The 14,908-nt window shown below is 45.0% G+C and overlaps 1 pseudogene; it reads right to left on the minus strand.

Moving 5' to 3' along the window:
- Positions 1-3,843: 3,843 nt before the first annotated feature.
- LOC119361409 overlaps positions 3,844-14,908 on the minus strand; it is a 32,733-nt pseudogene continuing 21,668 nt past the window's right edge.

Here is a 14,908-nt window from a genome sequence, read left to right on the forward strand (position 1 = left end):
AGCTCCCAACCCGATCAAAACGACTGACCCGGAAGTTGAATTTCTGAAAAGTCAGTTTGTTGAACCGGGGCGGCCTACTATCCTTGCCAAATGTACTGCCAAGGAAGAACTTGTCAAACGCCGAAAGGCCAAGCAGGACATTACTGATTATACTCACTTAAGCATTGGTGATATAGTCTCGGGCTATCTGAATCAAGTGCATAATAGTCGTGACCTGGAAATTGACATGGTAAAACAAATATAGCACAAATCTGAGATATAACTTATGCTATTTTCCTGAATCTTACTTACTGTACCAACCCCCAAGTCTATTGCTTATGAATAAATATGTTGTAGACTTAGAAATAGCTTTACTGTTAGTTTGCCTGGTTTAAAGAGAATATATTTAACCCGGTTATAACATGATAGTTTGAATGTGTGATACACATTAGCCCCCAAGTGTCAAGCATCTTTACTTGTAAAGTGCTTGAGACTTAATATGCCTGACCCGGCATGGTAGGTTAACAAATTCTTCAGCATACATTAGCCCCCAAGTGTCAAGAACCTTTGCTTGCAAAGTACTTGGGACTTTAACATTACCTTACCATGATCCTTACCATAAACCGGTATCGATGCAGGCCACCATAAGTCAATTTGAGTTGGCGCTTGCTATCCGGAAGAGTCGGCTGGAGACTCAAGAACTTGAAACTCAAAAGGCCAACTCCAAATTTGAATTCAGTGTCTCTGAACAAGAGAAATTGAAGAAGAATTTTGAGTCAGAGAAGAAAATCTGGGCTAATGAGAAGGCTTCACTGGTGACCCGGGCCGAAACGGCAGAAGCATCTCTTGCAGAAGCAACAACCGAGCTGTCTGACTTAAAACGACAGATATCTCAGATGGTCTCAGCCATCTTTGGTAAGTTATTTTACATAACCTCAAACATTGTAATCTTTTCTTTGATGAATATTGTAATTGCTATTTCCGGCTCACTTTATATTTGTGAACACAGGCCCCAGGAGCACCAACCTCAAGCAGAACATGCTGATTAAACTTAAGGCGGTTTACACTCTAGTGGAGCAGTTGTACACTGGGTCACAACGTGCCTTGGCCGTTGTAGCTTTATCAAATACCACTCCCCACCTTCTGCAAGACATGTTGAAGTGCCTCGCTGTGCTACCTTAGCGGATCCAAGATTTAAGGCAGGCGTCCTCAAGAGCCGGGGCCGTTGCCGCATTGAGCCGGGCGAAAGCATGGCTTCCAGAACTAGACCCGGCCGACCTTGCCCTTGGATACCAAAGTCTGAAGGAGGATGGTACTGTATTTGATGATCATGATTTTACCGCCTGTGTCGAAGTTATACGTCCTATGGAGACCCTCATTGGGAATGACACTGACCTTACCAAGTATTCGCCGGGTTATGACAGTGAGAATCGGAGAATTCCAAACACTCCATATGATCAAGTCAGCCTGATCCCTCCAATTCGTAAGCATACTTTTGCCCCTGAAGTGGACCCAGCCGGTTTAATAGATGATGAAGCTGAGTTTGAAGCTTTGAGCGGCATTGACTGGGCCTCGTCAACTTTCCAGGACAAAACAGCCAACGGAGAAGCGGAGAAGGATAACCCGGAGTCTTCAAGCCCGCCGAAGGAGTGAATCGCCGGGTGTTTTGCAAAATACAATGCTTCATTTATTCAGACTGGGGGAGTCTTGTAATAGGGTAGAAAAAACTTCTCAAGGTGTGTCATGCCTTCGCGCATGTTCGTAGCGCTTAACACTTTCGTAAGCCGCTATTGCTATATATTCCTGGCTTATGTTGATCATTTATTTCCTTGGCGTTTAAATTTGCTTGCCTTATCCTGCACATAAAACTAGCAAAATTCCCTTGGCGGTTTATCACACCGGGGGTCACATAAAGTATTGATAACCCGGAACACAAACCAAAGACATCATATACAGGCCGGTTTATGACTATATTTGTTAAACATAATCATAATAGCATACCTGCGATCCCTTTGATAATCTTTCCTGCTTATATGATGTTCACCTGGTACTTAACAACCTGGGGGGACCAATATTAAACCAGAAAAGACAAAAACCATCTCATAATGCTTTCCAGAAGGTCTCAAGATAGTCAAAATAATTATGCTTATGATGGATAATAAACAACATGCACAGGCTTCTGATTCGAATACGATCACTAAACCGTTCCAAAGGGGTTGAGCTAAGATTCGGATACGATCATATAGCCCCCGGTGGCTTTGGCGATGTCGATCAAGTGGGTACGACAGCTATGTTCTCTTTGGTTCGAATACGACCTATGTTTGAACAGGAAGCCCCCAAGTGACCATAAGAGTTGTTTAGTGACGCTGATTCGAATACGATCCACGTGAGACCCAAAGGGGTTAGGCTGTGATTCAAATATGATCAAGAAGCCCCCAAGTGGGTTTGGCAATATGCCGATCAAGTGGGTATCGACAGCTATGTTCTCTTTGGTTCGAATACGACCTATGTTTGAATAGGAAGCCCCCAAGTGATCATGGCTAGATTCAGATATGATCATAAGTCGGACCAAAGGGAAAGCCAGATTCAGATATGATCCGCTCCCTGTTGGTAGTTTCCGCCACCTGATAAGGAAGACATATAAAGATTTTTGAGGAAAAAAGGACAGAGGTCCTGCTTTATTGCTTTATATAATATGTACATCGTCAAAATATATACATCTTGAGAGCCGGTGGCTCAAGTATAGTAAGGACGAAGATGGGCGATATTCCACGGCCAGCGCGTCTCCTCCTACGACTTACGTGAGTCTTCGCGCTCGAACATCAATGAGGTAGTATGACCCGTTGTTTAAATTCTTGCTGACCACAAAGGGTCCTTCCCAAGGTGGAGATAGCTTGTGCATGTCAGATTGATCTTGGATGAGCCGGAGTACCAAGTCGCCTTCCTAAAAGGTTCTGCTCTTAACCCGGCGGCTGTGATAGTGGTGCAGGTCTTGCTGGTAAATCGCCGAGCGGGCTATTGCCAAGTCACGCTCCTCATCCAACAAATCAAGCGCATCCTGACGAGCTTTTTCATTATCCGCCTCAACGTAAGCTGCCACGCGGGGTGAGTCATGCCGGATGTCACTTGGCAGAACTGCCTCTACTCCATAGACCATGAAGAAAGGTGTGTAACCCATGGATCTGTTAGGTGTAGTGTTGATGCTCCATAGTACAGAGGGTAACTCCTCCACCCAACAACCCGGAGTCCGCTTTAAGGGGACAAAGAGCCGGGGCTTGATACCCTTCAGGATCTCTTGATTAGCTCTTTCTGCTTGACCATTGGATTGAGGATGAGCAACAGCCGAAACATCAAGCCGGATGTGTTCTTGCTGACAGAACTCTTCCATGGCACCCTTGGAGAGATTAGTGCCATTATCAGTTATAATGCTGTGTGGGAAACCAAAACGAAACATCACCTTTTTCATGAACTGAACCGTTGTGGCTGCATCACACTTACTGACTGGCTCTGCCTCAACCCACTTTGTAAACTTATCCACTGCCACCAGGAGATGTGGCTTTTTATCCTTAGACCTCTTAAAAGGCCCAACCATGTCAAGACCCCAGACTGCGAACAACCAAGTAATTGGGATCATCCTCAATTCTTGAGCCGGCACATGAGCGCGTCATGAGAACTTCTGACAACCGTCACATTTACTGACCAGATCCTCCGCATCAGCAAGAGCCGTCAGTCAGTAGAAACCATGACGGAAAGCCTTGGTCACAAGAGATTTTGAGCCGGCATGATGACCACATTCTCCTTCATGGATCTCGCGAAGTATCTCTTGTCCCTCCGCAGGCGACACACAGCATTGAAACGCCCCTGTTACACTGCAATGATGCAACTCACATTAACAATCATCATGGATTTGGATCGCCTGACAATTTGCCTCGCCAAAGTCTCATCCTCAGGCAACTCTCCCCGGGTCATATAGGCCAAATACGACACTGTCCAATCCAGGATGACGTGAAGAGCTGCCACCAGCTGTGCCTCCGGGTCTGGCACCGCTAATTCTTCCTCAGTAGGCACCTTGACAGAAGGGTTATGCAAAATATCGAGAAAAATGTTAGGTGGCACCGGCTTACGTTGAGATCCCAGCCGGCTTAAAGCATCAGCCGCCTCATTCTTCCTTTGATCAATGTGCTCCACTTGATAACCCTTGAAATGCCCAGCCACAGCATCTACTTCATGACGATAAGTCGCCATGAGAGGATCCTTGGAATCCCACTTGCCTGATACCTGTTGGGCTACGAGATCTGAGTTGCCTAAGCACCTTACCCGGCTTAAATTCATCTCTTTGGTAATCCGGAGACCATGGAGTAAGTCCTCGTACTCAGCAGCATTGTTAGTACAAGGAAACATAAGCCGGAGCACGTAACAGAATTTGTCACCTCGAGGGGAGGTTAAAACAACTCAAGCCCCCGAGCCTTCTAACTGCCTGGACCCATCAAAGTGAATAGTCCAATATGTGTTATCCGGCTTCTCCTCAGGTGCCTGCAACTCTGTCCAATCATTGATAAAGTCCACTAAGGCTTGAGATTTAATAGCAGTACGCGGCATGTACTTGAAACCATGAGGTCCAAGCTCAATAGCCCACTTGGTGACTCGTCCTGTGGCCTCCCTATTCTGGATGATGTCTCCCAAGGGGGCAGAACTTACCACAGTTATGGGATGACTTTGAAAGTACTGCTTCAACTTCCGGTTGGCCATAAAGACTCCGTAAACAAGTTTCTGCCAGTGTGGATACCTTTGCTTAGACTCAATGAGCACCTCACTGACGTAGTAAACCGGCCGCTGAACCAGATGCTCCTTGCCAGCTTCCTTACGCTCCACCACGATGGCAACACTGACGGCTCATGAATTAGTAGCCACGTATAACAGCAACGGCTCTTTGTCAATGGGAGCCGCAAGAACTGGTGGTTCAGACAATTGCCTCTTCAAGCCTTCAAAGGCAGCATCTGCAGCATCACTCTAGACAAAAGTGTCAGTTTTCTTCATCATCTGATACAGTGGTAGGGCCTTCTCACCTAACTGGCTTATGAACCGGCTCAAAGCAGCAACACGACCCGCCAGCCGCTGAACATCATTGATGCACGCCGGTTTAGCCAGAGAGGTAATCGCCTTAATTTTCTCCGGATTAGCTTCAATGCCTCTGTTTGATACCAGAAAAGCCAAGAGCTTGCCTGCAGGTACACCAAACACACACTTGGTCGGGTTAAGCATCATCTTGTAAACCCGGAGATTATCAAAGGTCTCTTTCAAGTCGGATATCAAGGTTTCCTTTTCTCTGGACTTCACCACGATGTCATCCACATAAGCATGAACATTACGCCTGATTTGATCGTGTAGACAGTTCTGCACACATCGCAGATAAGTCTCCTGGGCACTCTTGAGTCTAAACGGCATAGATACATAATAAAAGGCTCCAAACGGAGTGATGAAAGTTGTCTTCTCCTAGTCCTTAACTGCCATTTTGATCTGATGATAACCAGAGTAAGCATCCAAGAAGCTCAAACGTTCACAACCCGCCGTAGCATCAATGATTTGATCAATACGGGGGAGAGCAAAGGGATCAGCCGGACAAGCCTTGTTTAAGTTCGTGTAATCCACACACATCCGCCAAGTGTCGTTCTTCTTGAGTACAAGCACCGGGTTAGCCAACCACTCCAGGTGAAAAACTTCAACAATAAACCCGGCCGCTAAGAGCCGGGCGACCTCTTCTCCAATAGCTTTCCGTCTCTCTTCGTTGAACCGTCGGCGAAACTGCCTGACCGGCTTATACTTCGGATCAATATTGAGATGTGCTCAGCGAGTTCCCTCGGTACACCCGGCATGTCAGAAGGTTTCAATGCAAAGATGTCCTGGTTCTCACGGATGAACTTGATGAGCGCGCTTTCCTATTTAGGATCCAAATTGGTACTGATACTGAACTTCTTAGAAGCATCGCCTGGGGTAAAGTCAACAAGCTTCGTCTCAGCGGCCGATTTAAACTTCAACGTTGGGTCATGCTCAGTAGTTGGCTTCTTCAGGGAGGTCATATCTGTCGGGTTAACATTGTCCTGATGAAATTTGAGCTCTTTCGCGGCACAAGCAGACTCAGCATACGCCGCGTCACCTTCTTCACACTCCAAGTGCACCTTTCGACTCCCATGCACCGTGATGGTGCCCTTGTGACCCGGCATCTTGAGCTGTAAATAAACGTAACATGGCCGTGCCATGAACTTAGCATAAGTCGGTCGTCCAAACAGAGCGTGATATGGACTCCCGATTTTAACCACCTGAAATGTCAATTTCTCAGCCCTGGAGTCATACTCATCTCCAAAGGCCACCTCCAACTCAATTTTGCCAACCGGGTAAGCTGACTTGCCAGGAACCACTCCATGGAAAACAGTGTTGGATGTTCTCAAATTCTTATCAGTCAACCCCATGCGTTGAAAGGTCTCGTAGTAGAGGATATTGATGCTGCTACCTCCGTCCATGAGTACCTTAGTGAATTTTTATCCACCAACCTGAGGTGCTACCACCAAGGCTAACTGACCCGGATTATCGACCCGTGGAGGGTGATCTTCTCTGCTCCATATAATGGGATGTTCTGACCACCTCAAATAACGAGGAATTGCCGGCTCAATAAAATTCACGGCCCTCTTATGAACCTTCTGGTCATGTTTGCATAAGCTAGTGGTAAACACGTGATACTGCCCACCACTCAACTGTTTCGGATGGGTTTGATAACCCGACTGCTGCTACTGTTGGCCTCCTTGACCAGACTGCTGCTGATTATTACTGCCTGGATGTCCGTGAAAGCCGGAGTTTGAACCACCGCCTAGGCCATGAAAACCGCTAGCTCTGGAGCTGCCGCCAGACCCGAAATTGTCACCAAACGTGTTGGAATTCTTAAAAGCCTTCATGATCGTGCAATCTTTCCATAAGTGGGTGGCGGGTCGTTCCCGAGTGCCGTGTCTCGGGCAAGGCTCATTAAGTAACTGCTCAAGAGATGGTCCTGACCCGCCAGATCGAGGGGGCGGCATGCCCTTATGTCTCTGATTGTTGCCCTGTGCATTAGCGTTGGCTACAACCTCCGGGTTGTCGTCCGCCTTATGCTTATTGCCACCTTGATTCATCGGGTTATGCTGCTGACGCTTTCCATTGCTGTTCCTCTTTCCCTTCCCTATCTTCTCATCATCAGACGCGGGATCCTTGGTACTATCAGAATCGGCATATTTGACTAAAGCCGCCATCAGCGTACCCATATCGTTGCAGTCATGTTTAAGGTGCCCCAGTTTCTGCCTCAGCGGCTCAAAGCGGCAATTCTTCTCCAACATGAGGACCGCAGAGCCGGCATCCATCTTGTCAGATGAATGTATTATCTCCTTGACCCGACGTACCCAATGAGTGGTGGATTCACCCTCCTCCTGTTTACAATTCGTCAAGTCCATGATCGACATTGATTGCTTACAGGTGTCCTTGAAGTTCTAGATGAAACGGGCTTTTAACTCTGCCCATGAGTCAATGGAATTGGGTGGCAAACCCTTTAACCAAGACCGGGCCGTTCCATCTAACATCATGGTGATGTATTTAGCCATTGTTGCGTCACTGACTTCCAATAACTCCATGGCCATCTCATAACTTTCGATCCAAGCTCCGGGCTGCAAATCGGCCGTGTAATTCGGCACCTTTAGAGGTCCCTTGAAGTCCTTGGGTAGGCGCATGTTACGCAAAGCCGGTACCAAACAAGGAACACCACCGGTTCGAGTGGCTACTCCGTCTCAACAGAAGTCGTTGGATACTCTGGAAAATCCTGATGAGCCGCCTGTTGAGCCGCCAGCTGAGCCGCCCGCTCTTTCTCCTGACGTACTCGGTCTTGCACCGGGTTATAGCCACCGGGGTGGTTACGGCGCTGAGTGTTGCTTGACAAAGCTTCAGATTCCATGTGCCTGCTGTAACTCGGGCTCCGGTTTTGATGAGGCGGTGCTAACCAAGGTGGGGGAGTTGAATGAATCTTGTCCTTGCTGTAAGAGTAGGTCTCTTGCTGAGCCAGGGCCGTCTGGAGAAGCTCTCTGACCCTCCAGGTCTCCACCGCTGTCGGGTCATCACCGTCCATGGGAAGAGCCGCCAAACGCGCCGAAGCCACGATTAAGTTCTCCATGGGGTTGAAAAAGTGACCCGGCGGTATCGGCACATAACAAGGGGTGCCATGCTCACATGAGGAGGTGGCATCTCTCGAGGCTGAGCTGGTCCTCCTGCTCCGGCTGTCATAAACTGATTGGTCTCGGGCGGGTTACTTGGGCCGGCTCCGGGTGTAGCAAAAAGAACCCGAGGGTCGTAGTTCGGAGGTAAACGGGACTGGGTTTTCTAATGTCTCCTCCTCATAACCTCATTGGACGCGTTTAAGCTCATCGTGAGCTGGTAAGCTTCTGACTGTAGCCGCTGGGCCCGTGCATCCAGAGCCGCCCACTCTATGGCTAACCTAGTGTCCTCAGCTGCCAAGGCCTCCTTGGCCTGAGCTATTTCCTCACGCACCCGTGCCACCTCCGCGTCATGCTCATCCTTGTTTGCAGGGATAACCGTGGCAGTTAACAGGGTCGTAAGCTTGTCCATGAGATCTATCAGCACCTGAGCCGGCGGACGCACAGGGCCTCTACCGCGGCTGCTCCTGTCCCGGACGTTATTGCTGCAGCAGCTGTGGAATTTGAACCGGGCTGAGTCCCAGCCATGAAGACTCCTGCCCATCTTGGAAACTCATAGGGGTCCGGAATACTGGTGCCATCGGAACAGCCCCCGAGCATGCCGTCTTGCACTTGGTACAACGAATCTGTTGAACCAGCGGACGAATCACCGTCTGAGAAGACGGCCGTCTCACCGCCATCTTCAGATCCTTCAGAAAGTTCCTCTTCGTGGATGCAGCCCATGAAAGCACGCTTCATGGCGGGTTGAACTCGGGTCTTTCTCGCACGCTGAGCCGTCTCGATGAGGTCGGTGCGGTTGTCCGGCTCAGGGCCCGGCTCACCGATCCGGCCAATGAAGACGTGGATTCCGCCGAAGGGGACCCGGTACACGTACTCAATTGAGCCGGTGTTGGGGCCCCAGCCTTCATCGTCGATGTAGATCTTGCCGCGACGACTCTTGGTCATCCGACCCACTACATATCCCTTGAGCCCTTCGAAGTTGCCCTTCAAGAACTCAAATCCACCGTGCGCTGGCCCCATGGTGGGCGCCAACTGTCGTGGAATTGTCATGTCAGATGTCCTCGTGAAAGGACTTAGTTGTGGGGACATTGCAACTAGGAAGCTTGAAGGGGTTAATCGGGAGAAGGGACACGAGAGGTTTTATACTAGTTCGGCCCCTTACGGTGAAGGTAAGGCCTACATCTATTTGAGTTGGTATTGATATTTCGATGACCAGGGAGCGAGATACGCTATTCCCGGCTCTTGATGATTTGTTTCTTGCCCTAAGCCGCCAGCAGGTCGTCCCCTTATATACACGGGTTGACGCCTGTGGCTTACAGAGTCCCGGCCGGCTTATAACAGTGTCCGGCTCGGTGACTAGTTAAATCTACCTTATGATACAAGTCATGCCATTGTGGCGGTTTACTACAACGGGCCTTAAGTCGTCTGTGGGCCTCAGGCCCTTTACTGAACCGTCATCTTCATGCTTGATCTTGGGCTTCTTTCTGGTGAGTCTTCTTGCGTAACCCGGCCCCTCCTGGGCGGCTTACACAAATAGTTATATCCCCAACAAATGCTTTAGGTGCTGGTTATATTTTTGAATTCATTCATGATGCTACTAAAATTATTATGATGGAGGAACATATGCTTGTAGGAATTGCAATAATATCAAGTTTCCTCTCTATGTGCTTAAAGTTTTGAAGCTATGCTTGTTTTGCCTTCCTATGCTAGGTGATTATTGTTCCCATAAGTTGTTTGCTCACAAAATCCCTATGCATAGGAAGTGGGTTAGACTTAAATGTGCTAGTCATATTCTTCATGATGCTCTCTTTATGTTTCAATTCTTATCTTGTATGTGAGCATCATTCAAATCATCACGCCTAGCTAGGCGCGTTAAACGTTAGCACTTGTTAGGAGGCAACCCAATTTTATTTTTGCCCTTGCTTTTTGTTCCTGTTTAGTAATAAATAATTCATATAGCCTCTGGTTAGATGTGTTTTTATGTTTTAATTAGTGTTTTTGCCAAGTAGAACCTTTGGGAAGACTTGGGTGAAGTCTTTGTGATCTTGCTGTAAAAAACAGAAACTTTAGCGCTCACGAGATTAGCTGCCATTTTTTTACTGGAGAGTGATTTTAGGTTGATTATTTTTGCAGTTGATTAATAGACAAATTCCTCACGTCCACCAGTTTAGTTCAGAATTTTTTGAGTTCCATAAGTATACGTTTGATACAGATTACTACAGACTGTTCTGTTTTTGACACATTCTATTTTCTATGTGTTGTTTGCTTATTATAATGAATCTATGAGTAGTATCGGAGGGTATGAACCATAGAGAAGTTGGAATACAGTAGATATCACACCAATATGAATTTAGAATGAGTCCATAACAGTACCTAAATGGTGATTTATTTTCTTATACTAACGGAGCTTACGAGTTTTGTTTTGAGTTTTGTGTTGTGAAGTTTTCAAGTTTTGGGTAAAGATTCGATGGACTATGGAATAAGGAGTGGCAAGAGCCTAAGCTTGGGGATGCCCAAGGCACCCCAAGGTAAAATTCAAGGACAACCAAGAGCCTAAGCTTGGGATGCCCCGGATGGCATCCCCTCTTTTGTCTTCGTTCATCGGTAACTTTACTTGGAGCTATATTTTTATTTACCACATGATATGTGTTTTGCTTGGAGCGTCATTTTATTTTGTTGGTATTTGCTTTCTGTTATTTAGAATAATGTTTTGCATCTATATTTTCAATAAAAATGTCAAGGATAGCCTTTGCTTATTTTGCTAGTATACATGTTGCTGTTTCAAAACAGAAAGTTTACCGTTGTTGCAAAAATTCCCTAGAAAACTCAAATAATGATATAATAATGAAAAAATTTGCATTTTGAGCTCTGATTAATCTTATACAGCATAGAATGTTTCTCATAATTGTTGGAGTTATGTAAGTATGATGAATCTTGCATTCCTTACAGACTATACTGTTTTTGCATTGCTATTATGTTTGCATTGTTTGCATATGTTCGCTTGTTTAATGATTCTATTTGAGGATAGGAGTATTAAATATGCAGAGACATTTAGTATGCAATGTTGAATAATAATTTTAATGATTTGTTACAGTAGCAGATGATAAGGTTTTTGCATTGTTTATACTAACCTATCTCACGATCTCTTGTTGAGTTTGGTGTGGATGAAGGTTTCGAGATTTAGGAAACCAACATATAAAAGGAATTAAGGAGACAGAAAAGCTCAAGATTGGTGATGCCCAAGGCACCCCAAGATAATATTTCAATAAGTCTCAAGCATCTAAGCTTGGGGATGCCCCGGTAGGCATCCCACCTTTCTTCTTCAACAATTATCGGTTAGTATCGGTTGAACCTAAGTTTTTGCTTCTTCACATGAGTAGTGCTATCCTTGCAATGTAATTTCATTTTGTTTTTCTTGCTGTTTGAATAAAATACCAAGATATGAAATTCTTAAATGAGAGGGAGTCTTCACATAGTTACATAATTATTTAACTACTCATTGATCTTCACTTATATCGTTTTGGAGTAGTTTGTCATTTACTCGTGTGCTTCACTTATATCCTATGAGTAAATGGTTGAATGAGTTGAATGTCATAAATCTGAAATTATATATCTCTCATTTGCTTATCGCATGGGGAGTAATGACTTCACATCTAAGAAGTAGAGGTTGTAAATTTATTGAAGGTTAGCAAGCATTGTATAGGTCATTTGACCAATTCATGAAAGAATATTGAAGGAAGAGAGATTTCACATATAAATATACTATCTTGGACATTTTTTATAATTGTGAGCACTCATTAAGTATGACATGCTAAAGAGTTGATGTTGGACAAGGAAGACAACGTAATGGGTTATGTTTTCTCACATCTCAGTTAAAGTATATTGGCATGGATCATTCAAACATGTTGAGCTTGCCTTTCCCCCTCATGCTAGCCAAAATTCCTTGCACCAACTAGAGATACTACTTGTGCTTCCAAATATCCCTTAAACTAGTTTTTCCATGAGAGTCCATCATACCTACCTATGGATTGAGTAAGATCCTTCAAGTAAGTTGTGTGCATGCAATAAAAATTGCTCTCTAAATATGTATGACTTGTTAATGTGAAGAAAATAAGCTTTATACGATCTTGTTATGGAAGCAATAAAAGAGACGGACTGCATGCATAATAAAGGTCCATATACAAGTGGCAATATAAAGTGACGTTCTTTTGCATTAAGATTTTGTGCATCCAACCATAAAATCGCATGACAACATCTGCTTCCCTCTATGAAGGGCCTATCTTTTACTTTATGTCTTTTACTTTATGCAAGAGTCAAGGTGATCTTCACCTTTCCCTTTTTAATTTTATCCTTTGGCAAGCACCTCGTGTTGGTAAGATCCTGATATATATATCCAATTGGATGTAAGTTAGCGTAACTATTATTGTTGACATCACCCAAAGGTGAATATGTTGGGAGGCAACACTATAAGCCCCTATCTTTCTCAGTGTCCGATTAAAACTTCATAACCATAAGTATTGCGTGAGTGTTAGCAATTGTAGAAGACTATATGATAGTTGAGTATGTGGAGTTTTCTAATCAAAGCTCTGACATAGACCCTTCCTGAAAATAAGATGAATTGCAATTGTTTGATGACTAAGAATGAAGTTTTCTAGTTTTCAAGAAATTTTATGGTCTATGCTTTAACATGTGAATAGCTTGTTACTTGATCGTGAGAAGTTTTATGAGATGAACTACTGTTATGACATATAAACATGCTAGAAAAGGCGATTGAAATTACCATTGATCAAACCTATGCACCTGCTAGCATTCACACTTCATAAATTCTTTCTTTTATCATTTGCCTACTCGAGGACGAGTAGGAATTAAGCTTGGGGATGCTGATACGTCTCCAAGGTATCTATAATTTATGAAGCATTCATGCTATTTTATTATCTGTTTTGAATGATTATGGGCTTTATTATACACTTTTATATTATTTTTGGGACTAACCTATTAACCGGAGGCCCAGCCCATATTGCTGTTTTCTTGCCTATTTCAGTGTTTTGCACAAAAGGAATATCAAACGGAATCCAAATGGAATGAAACCTTTGGGAGAGTGATTTTTGGAACGAATGTGATCCAGGAGACTTGGAGTTGAAGTCAAGGAGGCTTCGAGGTGGCTACGAGGGTGGGGTGTGTGCCCCCCCTACTGGGCGCGCCCTCTATCTTGTGGGCCCCTCGAGCATCCCCCGACCTACTTCTTTCACCTATATAAGTCCATATACCCTAAAATCTTTAAAGACGAAGATAGATCGGGAGTTCTGTTGCTGCAAGCCTCTGTAGCCACCAAAAACCTCTCGGGAGCCTGTTCCGGCACCCGGCCGGAGGGGGATCCCTCACCGGTGGCCATCTTCATCATCCCGGCGCCCTCCATGACGAGGAGGGAGTAGTTCACCCTCGGGGCTGAGGGTATGTACCAGTAGCTATGTGTTTGATCTCTCTCTCTCTCTCTCTCTCTCTCTCTCTCTCGTGTTCTCTCTATGGCACGATCTTGATGTATCGCGAGCTTTGCTATTATAGTTGGATCTTATGATGTTTCTCCCCCTCTACTCTTTTGTAATGGATTAAGTTTTCCATTTGAAGTTATCTTATCGGATTAAGTCTTTAAGGATTTGAGAACACTTGATGTATGTCTTGCCGTGCATATCTGTGGTGACAATGGGATATTCACGTGATCCACTTGATGTATGTGTTGGTGATCAACTTGCGGGTTCCGCCCATGAACCTATGCATAAGGGTTGGCACATGTTTTCGTCTTGACTTTCTGGTCGAAACTTTGGGGCACTCTTTGAAGTACTTTGTGTTGGTTGAATAGATGAATCTGAGATTGTGTGATGCATATCGTATAATCATGCCCACGGATACTTGAGGTGACAATGGAGTATCTAGGTGACATTAGGGTTTTGGTTGATTTGTTTCTTAAGGTGTTATTCTAGTATGAACTCTATGATAGATTGAACGGAAAAAATATCTTCATGTTATTTTACTACGGACTCTTGAATAGATAGAACAGAAAGGATAACTTTGAGGTGGTTTCGTACCCTACCATAATCTCTTCGTTTGTTCTCCGCTATTAGTGGCTTTGGAGTGACTCTTTGTTGCATGTTGAGGGATAGTTATATGATCCAACTATGTTATTATTGTTGAGAGAACTTGCACTAGTGAAAGTATGAACCTTAGGCCTTGTTTCCTACCATTGCAATACCGTTTACGCTCACTTTTATCACTTTTTACCTTGCTGTTTTTATAATTTCATATTACAAATACCCATATCTACTATCCATATTGCACTTGTTTCACCATCTCTTCGCCGAACAAGTGCACCTATACAATTTGCCATTGTGTTGGGTGTGTTGGGGACACAAGAGACTCTTTGTTATTTGGTTGCAGGGTTGTTTGAGAGAGACCATCTTCATCCTACGCCTCCCCACAGATTGATAAACCTTAGGTCATCCACTTGAGGGAAATTTGGTAGTGTCCTACAAACCTCTGCACTTGGAGGCCCAACAACGTCTACAAGAAGAAGGTTGTGTAGTAGACATCAGTGTGTGAGATGGAGTCTTAGTGTGTGTGTGTGTGGGGTGTGTGTGTGAGAGAGAGAGAGAGAGAGAAAGAGAGAGATGGAGTCTTAGTGTGTGTGTGCGAGAGAGAGAGAGAGATAT

The sequence above is a fragment of the Triticum dicoccoides genome, chromosome 2B, assembly GCF_002162155.2.
Source record: "Triticum dicoccoides isolate Atlit2015 ecotype Zavitan chromosome 2B, WEW_v2.0, whole genome shotgun sequence".
Classification (NCBI taxonomy): Eukaryota; Viridiplantae; Streptophyta; class Magnoliopsida; order Poales; family Poaceae; genus Triticum; species Triticum dicoccoides.